This window comes from Pan paniscus, chromosome 7 (genome assembly GCF_029289425.2).
Source record: "Pan paniscus chromosome 7, NHGRI_mPanPan1-v2.0_pri, whole genome shotgun sequence".
In the NCBI taxonomy this organism is placed as follows: Eukaryota; Metazoa; Chordata; class Mammalia; order Primates; family Hominidae; genus Pan; species Pan paniscus.
Window position 1 is genome coordinate 10,851,985 of NC_073256.2, and position 16,665 is coordinate 10,868,649.

Below are 16,665 nucleotides of genomic sequence, written 5' to 3' on the forward strand. Positions count from 1 at the left end.
CATGAAAATATCTACACTGCCATCTCCATAAAGATGGAGGTATCTACTCTGCCATGTGTATAAACACGGAAATATCTACACCACTATCTGTGTAAACATGGAAATATCTACACCGCTATCTGTTTAAACATGGAAATATCTACACCGCCATCTGCATGTCCATGGAAATATCTACGCCGCCATCTGTATAAACATCGAAATATCTACAATGCCATCTGTAGAAAGATGGAAATATCTACACCGCAATCTGTGTAAACATGGAAATATCTACACCGATATCTGTAAAAACATGGAAATATCTACACCGCAAACTCTATAAACATGGAAATATCTACACCGCGATCTCTATAAACATGGAAATATCTACACCGTGATCTGTATAAACATGGAAATATCTACACCGCTATCTGTATAAACATGGAAATACTTACAAAGATATCTGTATAAACATGGAAATATCTACACCGCCATCTGTATAAACATGGAAATATCTACACCGCCATCTCTATAAACATGGAAATATCTACACCACGATCACAATAAACATGGAAATATCTACACCGCCATCTGTATAAACATGTAAATATCTACACTGCTATCTCTATAAACATGGAAATATCTACAACGCCATCTCTATAAACATGAAAATATCTACACTGCCATCTCCATAAACATGGAACTAACTACTCTGCCATCTGTATAAAAATGGAAACATCTACACCGCCATCTGTGTGAATAAGGAAATATCTACAATGCCATCTGTATAAAGATATAAATATCTGCACCGCGAGCTGTATGAACATGGAAATATCTACATCCCTATCTGTATAAACGTGGAAATACCGACACCGCTGTCGGTATAAACATGGAAATATCTACAACGCTATCTATATAAACATGGAAATATCTACACCGCTATGTCTATAAACAAGGAAATACCTACACCGCTATGTCTATAAACATGGAAATATCTACACCGCTATCTGTATAAACATGGAAATATCTACACCGCTATCTGTATAAACATGGAAATATCTACACCGCGATCTTTATAAACAGGGAAATACCTACACCACGATCTGTAAAAACATGGAAATATCTTCACCACGATCTGTATAAACATGGAAATATCTACACCGCTATCTGTATAAACATGGTAATATTTACACCACCATCTATATAAACATGGAAATATCTGCACCACCATCTGTATAAACATGGAAATATCTACAATGCCATCTGTAGAAAGATGGAAATATCTACACCGCAATCTGTGTAAACATGGAAATATCTACACCGATATCTGTAAAAACATGGAAATATCTACACCGCTATCTCTATAAACATGGAAATATCTACACCGCTATCTGCATAAACATGGAAATATCTACAGCGCCTTCTCTATAAACATTGAAATATCTATACTGCCATCTGTAAATATATGGAAATATCTACACAGTCATCTGAATAAACATGGAAATATCTACACCACCATCTGTATAAACATAGAAATACCTACAATACCATCTGTATACACATGGAAATATCTACACAGACATCTGTATAAATATGGAAATATCTACACCGCCATCTGTATAAACATGGAAATATCTACACTGCCATCTGTAGAAAGATGGAAATATCTGCACCACTATCTCTATAAATATGGATATATCTACACCGCCATCTCTATAAACATGAAAATATCTACACTGCCATCTCCATAAAGATGGAAGTATCTACTCCGCCATGTGTATAAACACGGAAATAACTACACCACCATCTGTGTAAATTTGGAAATATCTACACCGCTATCTGTATAAACATGGAAATATCTACACCGCCATCTGCATGTCCATGGAATTATCTATGCCGCCATCTGTATAAACATGGAAATATCTACACGGCCATCTGTGTATAGATGGAAATATCAACAACGCCATCTGTACAAACATGGAAACATCTACACCGCTATCTCTATAAACATGGAAATATCTGCACTGCCATCTGTGAAAACATGGAAATACCTATACAGTCATCTGTATAAACATGGAAATATCTACAATGCCATCTGTATACACATGGAAATATCTACACAGCCATCTGTATAAACATGTAAATATCTACACTGCTATCTCTATAAACATGGAAATATCTTCACCGCCATCTCTATAAACATGAAAATATCTACACTGCCATCTCCATAAACATGGAGCTAACTACTCCGCCATCTGTATAAACATGGAAACAGCTACACCGCCATCTGTGTGAATAAGGAAATATCTACAATGCCATCTGTATAAAGATATAAATATCTGCACCGCGACCTGTATAAACATGGAAATATCTACATCGCTATCTATATAAACGTGGAAATACCAACACCGCTGTCGGTATAAACATGGAAATATCCACAACTCCATCTATATAAACATGGAAATATCTACACCGCTATGTCTATAAACATGGAAATACCTACACCGCTATCTCTATAAACATGGAAATATCTACACCAATATCTGTAAAAACATGGAAATATCTACACCGCTATCTGTATAAACATGGAAATATCTACACCGCGATCTTTATAAACATGGAAATATCTACACAGCTATCTCTATAAACATTAAAATATCTACACGGCCATCTATATAAACATGGAAATAACTACAAAGTCATCTGTATAAACATGGAAATATCTACACAGACATCTGTATAAACATGGAAATATCTACACAGCCATCTACATATACATGGAAATATCTACACCACTATCTGTATAAACATGGAAATATTTACACCGCTATCTGTATAATCATGGCAATTTCTACACCGTTATCTGTATAAATATGGAAATATCTACACCGCTATCCCTATAAAAATGGAAATATCTACACCACCATCTGTATAAACATGGAAATACCTATATAGACATCTGTGTAAACATGGAAATATCTACACCACCATCTGTATAAACATGGAAATACCTACAATGCCATCTGTATACACATGGAAATACCTACACGGCAATGTGTGTATAGATGGAAACATCAACACCGCCATCTGTACAAACTTGGAAATATCTACACTGCTATCTCTATAAACATGGAAATACCTACACTGCGGTCTGTATAAACATGGAAATATCTACACCACGATCTGTATAAACATGGGAATATCTACACCACGATCTGTATAAACATGGAAATATCTACACCACGATCTGTGTTAACATGGAAATATCTGCACCGCTATCTCTATAGACATGGAAATATCTACAAAGCCATCTGTATAAACATGGAAATACCTACACAGTCATGTGTAGGAACATGGAAATATCTACACTGCCATCTGTATAAACATAGACATATCTACACAGTCCTCTGTATAAATATGGAGATAACTGCATAGGCATCTGTATAAACATGGAAATATCTGCACCGCTATCTGTATAAACATGGAAATACCAACACTGCTGTCTCTATAAACATGGCAATATGTGCACCGCTATGTGTACAAACATGGAAATATCTCCACTGCTGTCTGTATAAACGCGGAATATCTCCACCGTTATCTGTAAAAACATAGAAATATCTACACAGTCATCTGAATAAACTTGGAAATATCTACACCACCATCTGTATAAAAATGGAAATACCTTAAATATCATCTGTATACACATGGAAATATCTACAAGACATCTGTATAAATATGGAAATATCTACACCGCCATCTGTATAAACATGGAAATTTCTACACCGTTATCTGTATAAATATGGAAATATCTACACCGCTATCTCTATAAACATGGAAATATCTACACCGCCATCTATATAAACATGGAAATATCTACACTGCTATCTCTATAAACCTGGAAATATCTACAAAGGCATCTGTATAAACATGGATATACCAACACAGTCATGTGTAGGAACATTTAAATATCTACACTGCCATCTGTATAAACGTAGAAATATCTACACAGCCCTCTGTATAAATATGGAAATATCTGCATAGGCATCTGTGTAAACCTGGAAATATCTGCGCCGCTATCTGTATAAACATGGAAATACCTACACTGCTGTCTCTATAAACATGGAAATATGTACACCGCTATGTGTATAAACATGGAAATATCTCCACTACTCTCTGTATAAACATGGAAATATCTCCACCGTTATCTGTATAAACATGGAAATACCTACAGCGCCGTCTCTATAAACATTGACAAACCTACACTGCCATCTGTAAAAACATGGAAATATCTACACAGTCATCTGAATAAACATGGAAATATCTACACGGCCATCTGTATAAACATGGAATTATCTACACTGCCATCTGTAGAAAGATGGAAATATCTACACCGCTATCTCTATAAATATGGAAATATCTACACCGCCATCTCTATAAACATGAAAATATCTACACTGCCATCTCCATAAAGATGGAAGTATCTACTCCGCCATGTGTATAAACACGGAAATATCTACACCACCATCTGTGTAAACATGGGAATATCTACACCGCTATCTGTATAAACATGAGAATATCTACACCGCCATCTGCATATCCATGGAAATATCTACACCGCTATCTCTATAAACATGGAAATACCTATACAGTCATCTGTATAAACATGGAAATATCTACAATGCCATCTGTATACACATGGAAATATCTACACAGCCATCTGTATAAACACGTAAATATCTACACTGCTATCTCTATAAACATGGAAATATCTACCCCGCCATCTGTATAATCATGAAAATATGTACACTGCCATCTCCATAAACATGGAACTAACTACTCCGCCATCTGTATAAACATGGAAACATCTACACCGCCATCTGTGTGAATAAGGAAATATCTACAATGCCATCTGTATAAAGATATAAATGTCTGCACCGCGAGCTGTGTAAACATGGAAATATCTACATCGCTATCTGTATAAACGTGGAAATACCAACACCGCTGTCGGTATAAACACAGAAATATCTACAACGCCATCTATATAAACATGGAAATATCTACACCGTAATGTCTATAAACATGGAAATAACTACACCGCTATCTCTATAAACATGGAAATTTCTACACCACTATCTGTATAAACATGGAAATATCTACACCGCTATCTGTATAAACATGGAAATATCTACACCGTGATCTGTATAAACATGGAAATATCTACACAGCTATCTCTGTAAACATGGAAATATCTAGATCGCCATCTGTATAAACATGGAAATACCTACAATGTCATCTGTATAAACATGGAAATATCTACAAAGCCATCTGTATAAACATGGAAATATCTACACAGCCATCTGAATATACATGGAAATATCTACACCACTATCTGTATAAACATGGAAATAACTACACCGCTATTTGTATAAACATGGAAATATTTACACTGCTATCTGTATAAACATGGAAATTTCTACACCATTATCTGTATAAATATGGAAATATCTACACCGCTATCTCTATAAACATGGAAATAACTACACCGCCATCAGTATAAACATGGATATACCTATAGAGTCATCTGTGTAAACATGGAAATACCTACACCACCATCTGTATAAACATGGAAATATCTACAATGCCATCTGTATACACATGGAAATACCTACATGGCAATCAGTGTATAGATGGAAACATCAACACCGCCATCTGTAGAAACATGGAAATACCTACACTGCTATCTCTATAAACATGGGAATATCTACACTGCGTTCTGTATAAACATGGAAATATCTACACCGGTATCTGTATAAACATGGAAATATCTACACCATGATCTGTATAAACATGGAAATATATACAGCGCTATCTGTATAAACATGGAAATGTCTGCACCGCTATCTCTATAAACATGGAAATATCTACAAAGACATCTGTATAAACATGGAAATACCTACACAGTCATGTGTAGGAACATTTAAATATCTACACTGCCATCTGTATAAACATAGAAATATCTACACAGCCCTCTGTATAAATATGGAAATATCTGCATAGGCATCTGTGTAAACCTGGAAATATCTGCACCACTATCTGTATAAACATGGAAATATCTACACCGCGATCTGTATAAACATGGAAATATCTACACAGCTATCTCTGTAAACATGGAAATATCTACACCGCCATCTGTATAAACATGGAAACACCTACAATGTCATCTGTATAAACATGGAAATATCTACAAAGACATCTGTATAAACATGGAAATATCTACACAGCCATCTGTATATACATGGAAATATCTACACCACTATCTGTATAAACATGGAAATAACTACATCGCTATTTGTATAAACATGGAAATATTTACACTGCTATCTGTATAAACATGGAAATTTCTACACCATTATCTGTATAAATATGGAAATATCTACACCGCTATCTCTATAAACATGGAAATATCTACACCGCCAACTGTATAAATATTGATATACTTATACAGTCATCTGTGTAAACATGGAAATATCTACACCACCATCTGTATAAACATGGAAATATCTACAATGCCATCTGTATACACATGGAAATACCTACACGGCAATCTGTGTATAGATGGAAACATCAACACCGCCATCTGTACAAACATGGAAATATCTACACTGCTATCTCTATAAACATGGGAATATCTACAGTGCGGTCTGTATAAACATGGAAATATCTTCACCGGTATCTGTATAAACATGGAAATATCTACACCATGATCTGTATAAACATGGAAATATATATACCGCTATCTGTATAAACATGGAAAGGTCTACACCGCTATCTCTATAAACATGGAAATATCTACAAAGACATCTGTATAAACATGGAAATACCTACACAGTCATGAGTAGGAACATTTAAATATCTACACTGCCATTTGTATAAACATAGAAATATCTACACAGCCCTCTGTATAAATATGGAAATATCTGCATAGGCATCTGTGTAAACCTGGAAATATCTGCACCGCTATCTGTATAAACATGGAAATACCTACACCGCTGTGTCTATAAACATGGAAATATGTACACCGCTATGTGTATAAACATGGAAATATCTCCACTGCTCTCTGTATAAACATGGAAATATCTCCATCGTTATCTGTATAAACATGGAAATATCTACAGCGCCATCTCTATAAACATAGACAAATCTACACTGCCATCTGTAAAAACATGGAAATAGATACACAGTCATGTGAATAAACGTGGAAATATCTACACCACCATCTGTATAAACATGGAAATACCTACAATACCATCTGTATACACATGGAAATATCTACACGGCCATCTGTATAAACATGGAATTATCTACACTGCCATCTGTAGAAAGATGGAAATATCTACACCGCTATCTGTATAAACATGGAAATATCTACACCGCCATCTCTATAAACATGAAAATATCTACACTGCCATCTCCATAAAGATGGAATTATCTACTCCGCCCTGTGTATAAACACGGAAATATCTACACCACCATCTGTGTAAACATGGAAATATCTACACCGCTATCTGTATAAACATGAAAATATCTACACCGCCATCTGCATATCCATGGAAATATCTACACCGCTATCTCTATAAACATGGAAATAGCTATACATTCATCTGTATAAACATGGAAATATCTACAATGCCATCTGTATACACATGGAAATATCTACACAGCCATCTGTATAAACATGTAAGTATCTACACTGCTATCTCTATAAACATGGAAATATCTACCCCGTCATCTCTATAATCATGAAAATATGTACACTGCCATCTCCATAAACATGGAACTAACTACTCCGCCATCTGTATAAACATGGAAACATATACACCGCCATCTGTGTGAATAAGGAAATATCTAAAATGCCATCTGTATAAAGATATAAATATCTGCACCGCGAGCTGTAAAAACATGGAAATATCTACATCGCTATCTGTATAAACGTGGAAATACCAACACCGCTATCGGTATAAACATAGAAATATCTACAACGCCATCTATATAAACATGGAAATATCTAAACCGCTATGTCTATAAACATGGAAATAACTACACCACTATCTCTATAAACATGGAAATTACTACACCGCTATCTGTATAAACATGGAAATATCTACACCGCTATCTGTATAAACGTGGAAATATCTACACCGGGATCTGTATAAACATGCAAATATCTACACAGCTAACTCTGTGAACATGGAAATATCTACACCGCTATCTGTATAAACATGGAAATACCTACAATGTCATCTGTATAAACATGGAAATATCTACAAAGCCATCTGTATAAACATGGAAATATCTACACAGCCATCTGTATACACATGGAAATATCCACACCACTATCTGTGTAAACATGGAAATAACTACACCGCTATTTGTAGAAACATGGAAATATTTACACTGCTATCTGTATAAACATGGAAATTTCTACACCATTATCTGTATAAATATGGGAATATCTACACCGCTATCTCTAAAAACATGGAAATATCTACACCGCCATCTGTATAAACATGGATATACCTATAGAGTCATCTCTGTAAACATGGAAATATCTACAACACCATCTGTATAAACATGGAAATATCTACAATGCCATCTGTATACACATGGAAATACCTACACGGCAATCTGTGTATAGATGGAAACATCAACACCGCCATCTGTACAAACATGGAAATATCTACACTGCGGTCTGTATAAACATGGAAATGTCTACACCGGTATCTGTATAAACATGGAAATATCTACACCATGATCTGTATAAACATGGAAATATATACACCGCTATCTGTATAAACATGGAAATGTCTGCACCGCTATCTCTATAAACATGGAAATATCTACAAAGACATCTGTATAAACATGGAAATACCTACACAGTCATGTGTAGGAACATTTAAATATCTACACTGCCATCTGTATAAACATAGAAATATCTACACAGCGCTCTGTATAAATATGGAATTATCTGCAGAAGCATCTGTGTAAACCTGGAAATATCTGCACCGCTATCTGTATAAACATGGAAATAACTACACCGCTGTCTCTATAAACATGGAAATATGTACACCGCTATGTGTATAAACATGGAAATATCTCCACTGCTCTCTGTATAAACAAGGAAATATCTCCACCGTTATCTGTATAAACATGGAAATACCTACAGCGCCATCTCTATAAACATTGACAAATCTACACTGCCATCTGTAAAAACATGGAAATATCTACACAGTCATCTGAATAAACGTGGAAATATCTACACCACCATCTGTATAAACATGGAAATACCTACAATACCATCTGTATACACATGGAAATATCTACACGGCCATCTGTATAAACATGGAATTATCTACACTGCCATCTGTAGAAAGATGGATATATCTACACCGCTATCTCTATAAATATGGAAATATCTACACCGCCATCTCTATAAACATGAAAATATCTACACTGCCATCTCCATAAAGATGGAGGTATCTACTACGCCATGTGTATAAACACGGAAATATCTACACCACCATCTGTTTAAACATGGAAATATCTACACCGCTATCTGTATAAACATGGAAATATCTACACCGCCATCTGCATATCCATGGAAATATCTACGCCACCATCTGTATAAACATGGAAATATCCACACGGCCATCTGTGTATAGATGGAAATATCAACACCGCCATCTGTACAAACATGGAAATATCTACACCGCTATCTCTATAAACATGGAAATATCTGCACTGTCATCTGTAAAAACATGGAAATACCTATACAGTCATCTGTATAAACATGGAAATATCTTCAATGCCATCTGTATACACATGGAAATATCTACACAGCCATCTGTATAAACATGTAAATACCTACAATGCTATCTCTATAAACATGGAAATATCTAGCCCGCCATCTCTATAATCATGAAAATATGTACACTGCCATCTCCATAAACATGGAACTAACTACTCCGCCATCTGTATAAACATGGAAACATCTACACCGCCATCTGTGTGAATAAGGAAATATCTACAATGCCATCTGTATAAACATATAAATATCTGCACCGCGAGCTGTATAAACATGGAAATAACTACATCGCTATCTGTATAAACCTGGAAATACCAACACCGCTATCGGTATAAACATAGAAATACCTACAACGCAATCTATATAAACATGGAAATATCTACACCGCTATGTCTATAAACATGGAAATAACTACACCGCTATCTCTATAAACATGGAAATATCTACACCGCTATCTGTATAAACATGGAAATATCTACACCGCTATCTGTATAAACATGGAAATATCTACACCGCGATCTGTATAAACATGGAAATATCTACAAAGCTATCTCTATAAACATGGAAATATCTACACCGCCATCTGTATAAACATGGAAATACCTACAATGTCATCTGTATAAACATGGAAATATCTACAAAGCCATCTGTATAAACATGGAAATATCTACACAGCCATCTGTATATACATGGAAATATCTACACCACTCTCTGTATAAACATGGAAATAACTACAATGCTATTTGTATGAACAAGGAAATATCTACACCGTGACTTGTATAAACATGGAAATATTTACACTGCTATCTGTATAAACATGGAAATTTCTACACCGTTATCTGTATAAATATGGAAATATCTACACCGCTATCTCTATCAACATGGAAATATCTACACAGCCATCTGTATAAACATGGAAATACCTATAGAGTCATCTGTGTAAACATGGAAATATCTACACTGCCATCTGTATAAACATGGAAATATCTACAATGCCATCTGTATACACATGGAAATACCTACACAGCAATCTGTGTATAGATGGAAACATCAACACCGCCATCTGTACAAACATGGAAATATCTACACTGCTATCTCTATAAACATGGGAATATCTACACTGCGGTCTGTATAAACATGGATATATCTACACCGGTATCTTTATAAACATGGAAATATCTTCACCATGATCTGTATAAACATGGAAATATATACACCGCTATCTGTATAAACATGGAAATGTCTGCACCGCTACCTCTATAAACATGGAAACATCTACAAAGACATCTGTATAAACAAGGAAATACCCACACAGTCACGTGTAGGAACATTTAAATATCTGCACTGCCATCTGTATAAACGTAGAAATATCTACACAGCCCTCTGTATAAATATGGAAATATCTGCATAGGCATCTGTGTAAACCTGGAAATATCTGCACCGCTATCTGTATAAACATGGAAATACCTACACCGCTGTCTCTATAAACATGGAAATATGTACACCGCTATGTGTATAAACATGGAAATATCTCCACTGCTCTCTGTATAAACATGGAAATATCTCCACCGTTATCTGTATAAACATGGAAATATCTACAGCGCCGTCTCTATAAACATTGACAAACCTACACTGCCATCTGTAAAAACATGGAAATATCTACACAGTCATCTGAATAAACATGGAAATATCTACACGGCCATCTGTATAAACATGGAATTTTCTACACTGCCATCTGTAGAAAGATGGAAATATCTACACCGCTATCTCTATAAATATGGAAATATCTACACCGCCATCTCTATAAACATGAAAATATCTACACTGCCATCTCCATAAAGATGGAATTATCTACTCCGCCATGTGTATAAACACGGAAATATCTACACCACCATCTGTGTTAACATGGAAATATCTACACCGCTATCTGTATAAACATGAAAATATCTACACCGCCATCTGCATATCCATGGAAACATCTACACAGCTATCTCTATAAACATGGAAATAGCTATACAGTCATCTGTATAAACATGGAAATATCTACAATGCCATCCGTATACACATGGAAATATCTACACAGCCATCTGTATAAACATGTAAATATCTACACTGCTATCTCTATAAACATGGAAATATCTACCCCGCCATCTCTATAATCATGAAAATATGTACACTGCCATCTCCATAAACATGGAACTAACTACTCCGCCATCTGTATAAACATGGAAACATATACACCGCCATCTGTGTGAATAAGGAAATATCTAAAATGCCATCTGTATAAAGATATAAATATCTGCACCGCGAGCTGTAAAAACATGGAAATATCTACATCGCTATCTGTATAAACGTGGAAATACCAACACCGCTATCGGTATAAACATAGAAATATCTACAACGCCATCTAAATAAACATGGAAATATCTAAACCGCTATGTCTATAAACATGGAAATAACTACACCACTATCTCTATAAACATGGAAATTACTACACCGCTATCTGTATAAACATGGAAATATCTACACCGCTATCTGTATAAACATGGAAATATCTACACCGCGATCTGTATAAACATGCAAATATCTACACAGCTATCTCTGTGAACATGGAGATATCTACACCGCCATCTGTATAAACATGGAAATACCTACAATGTCATCTGTATAAACATGGAAATATCTACAAAGCCATCTGTATATACATGGAAATATCTACACCACTATCTGTATAAACATGGAAATAACTACACCGCTATTTGTATAAACATGGAAATATTTACACTGCTATCTGTATAAACATGGAAATTTCTACACCATTATCTGTATAAATATGGGAATATCTACACCGCTATCTCTATAAACATGGAAATATCTACACCGCCATCTGTATAAACATGGATATAACTATAGAGTCATCTGTGTAAACATGGAAATATCTACAACACCATCTGTTTAAACATGGAAATATCTACAATGCCATCTGTATACACATGGAAATACCTACACGGCAATCTGTGTATAGATGGAAACATCAACACCGCCATCTGTACAAACATGGAAATATCTACACTGCGGTCTGTATAAACATGGAAATATCTACACCGGTATCTGTATAAACATGGAAATATCTACAAAATGATCTGTATAAACATGGAAATATATACACCGCTATCTGTATACACATGGAAATGTCTTCACCGCTATCTCTATAAACATGGAAATATCTACAAAGACATCTGTATAAACATGGAAATACCTACACAGTCATGTGTAGGAACATTTAAATATCTACACTGCCATCTGTATAAACATAGAAATATCTACACAGCCCTCTGTATAAATATGGAAACATCTGCAGAAGCATCTGTGTAAACCTGGAAATATCTGCACCGCTATCTGTATAAACATGGAAATACCTCCACCGCTGTCTCTATAAACATGGAAATATGTACACCGCTATGTGTATAAACATGGAAATATCTCCACTGCTCTCTGTATAAACAAGGAAATATCTCCACCGTTATCTATATAAACATGGAAATTCCTACAGCCCCATCTCTATAAACATTGACAAATCTACACTGCCATCTGTAAAAACATGGAAATATCTACACAGTCATCTGAATAAACGTGGAAATATCTACACCACCATCTGTATAAACATGGAAATACCTACAATACCATCTGTATACACATGGAAATATCTACACGGCCATCTGTATAAACATGGAATTATCTACACTGCCATCTGTAGAAAGATGGATATATCTACACCGCTATCTCTATAAATATGGAAATATCTACACCGCCATCTCTATAAACATGAAAATATCTACACTGCCATCTCCATAAAGATGGAAGTATCTACTACGCCATGTGTATAAACACGAAATATCTACACCACCATCTGTTTAAACATGGAAATATCTACACCGCTATCTGTATAAACATGGAAATATCTACACCGCCATCTGCATATCCATGGAAATATCTACGCCACCATCTGTATAAACATGGAAATATCCACACGGCCATCTGTGTATAGATGGAAATATCAACACCGCCATCTGTACAAACATGGAAATATCTACACCGCTATCTCTATAAACATGGAAATATCTGCACTGCCATCTGTAAAAACATGGAAATACCTATACAGTCATCTGTATAAACATGGAAATATCTTCAATGCCATCTGTATACACATGGAAATATCTACACAGCCATCTGTATAAACATGTAAATATCTACACTGCTATCTCTATAAACATGGAATTATCTAGCCCGCCATCTCTATAATCATGAAAATATGTACACTGCCATCTCCATAAACATGGAACTAACTACTCCGCCATCTGTATAAACATGGAAACATCTACACCGCCATCTGTGTGAATAAGGAAATATCTACAATGCCATCTGTATAAACATATAAATATCTGCACCGCGAGCTGTATAAACATGGAAATAACTACATCGCTATCTGTATAAACCTGGAAATACCAACACCGCTATCGGTATAGACATAGAAATACCTACAACGCCATCTATATAAACATGGAAATATCTAAACCGCTATGTCTATAAACATGGAAATAACTACACCGCTATCTCTATAAACATGGAAATATCTACACCACTATCTGTATAAACATGGAAATATCTACACCGCTATCTGTATAAACATGGAAATATCTACACCGCGATCTGTATAAACATGGAAATATCTACAAAGCTATCTCTATAAACATGGAAATATCTACACCGCCATCTGTATAAACATGGAAATACCTACAATGTCATCTGTATAAACATGGAAATATCTACAAAGCCATCTGTATAAACATGGAAATATCTACACAGCCATCTGTATATACATGGAAATATCTGCACCACTCTCTGTATAAACATGGAAATAACTACAACGCTATTTGTATGAACAAGGAAATATCTACACCGTGACTTGTATAAACATGGAAATATTTACACTGCTATCTGTATAAACATGGAAATTTCTACACCGTTATCTGTATAAATATGGAAATATCTACACCGCTATCTCTATCAACATGGAAATATCTACACAGCCGTCTGTATAAACATGGAAATACCTATAGAGTCATCTGTGTAAACATGGAAATATATTCACCACAATCTGTATAAACATGGAAATATCTACAATGCCATCTGTATACACATGGAAATACCTACACAGCAATCTGTGTATAGATGGAAACATCAACACCGCCATCTGTACAAACATGGAAATATCTACACTGCTATCTCTATAAACATGGGAATATCTACACTGCGGTCTGTATAAACATGGATATATCTACACCGGTATCTGTATAAACATGTAAGTATCTTCACCATGATCTGTATAAACATGGAAATATATACACCGCTATCTGTATAAACATGGAAATGTCTGCACCGCTATCTCTATAAACATGGAAACATCTACAAAGACATCTGTATAAACATGGAAATACTCACACAGTCACGTGTAGGAACATTTAAATATCTGCACTGCCATCTGTATAAACGTAGAAATATCTACACAGCCCTCTGTATAAATATGGAAATATCTGCATAGGCATCTGTGTAAACCTGGAAATATCTGCACCGCTATCTGTATAAACATGGAAATACCTACACCGCTGTCTCTATAAACATGGAAATATGTACACCGCTGTGTATAAACATGGAAATATCTCCACTGCTCTCTGTATAAACATGGAAATATCTCCACCATTATCTGTATAAACATGGAAATATCTACAGCGCCGTCTCTATAAACATTGACAAACCTACACTGCCATCTGTAAAAACATGGAAATATCTACACAGTCATCTGAATAAACATGGAAATATCTACACGGCCATCTGTATAAACATGGAATTATCTACACTGCCATCTGTAGAAAGATGGAAATATCTACACCGCTATCTGTATAAATATGGAAATATCTGCACCGCCATCTCTATAAACATGAAAATATCTACACTGCCATCTCCATAAAGATGGAATTATCTACTCCGCCATGTGTATAAACACGGAAATATCTACACCACCATCTGTGTAAACATGGAAAGATCTACACCGCTATCTGTATAAACATGAAAATATCTACACCGCCATCTGCATATCCATGGAAATATGTACACCGCTATCTCTATAAACATGGAAATAGCTATACAGTCATCTGTATAAACATGGAAATATCTACAATGCCATCTGTATACACATGGAAATATCTGCACAGCCATCTGTATAAACATGTAAATATCTACACTGCTATCTCTATAAACATGGAAATATCTACACCGCCATCTCTGTAAACATGAAAATATCTACAGTGCCATCTCCATAAACATGGAACTAACTACTCCGCCATCTGTATAAACATGGAAACATATACACCGCCATCTGTGTGAATAAGGAAATATCTAAAATGCCATCTGTATAAAGATATAAATATCTGCACCGCGAGCTGTAAAAACATGGAAATATCTACATCGCTATCTGTATAAACGTGGAAATACCAACACCGCTATCAGTATAAACATAGAAATATCTACAACGCCATCTATATAAACATGGAAATATCTAAACCGCTATGTCTATAAACATGGAAATAACTACACCACTATCTCTATGAACATGGAAATTACTACACCGCTATCTGTATAAACATGGAAATACCTACACCGCTATCTGTATAAACATGGAAATATCTACACCGCGATCTGTATAAACATGCAAATATATACACAGCTATCTCTGTGAACATGGAAATATCTACACCGCCATCTGTATA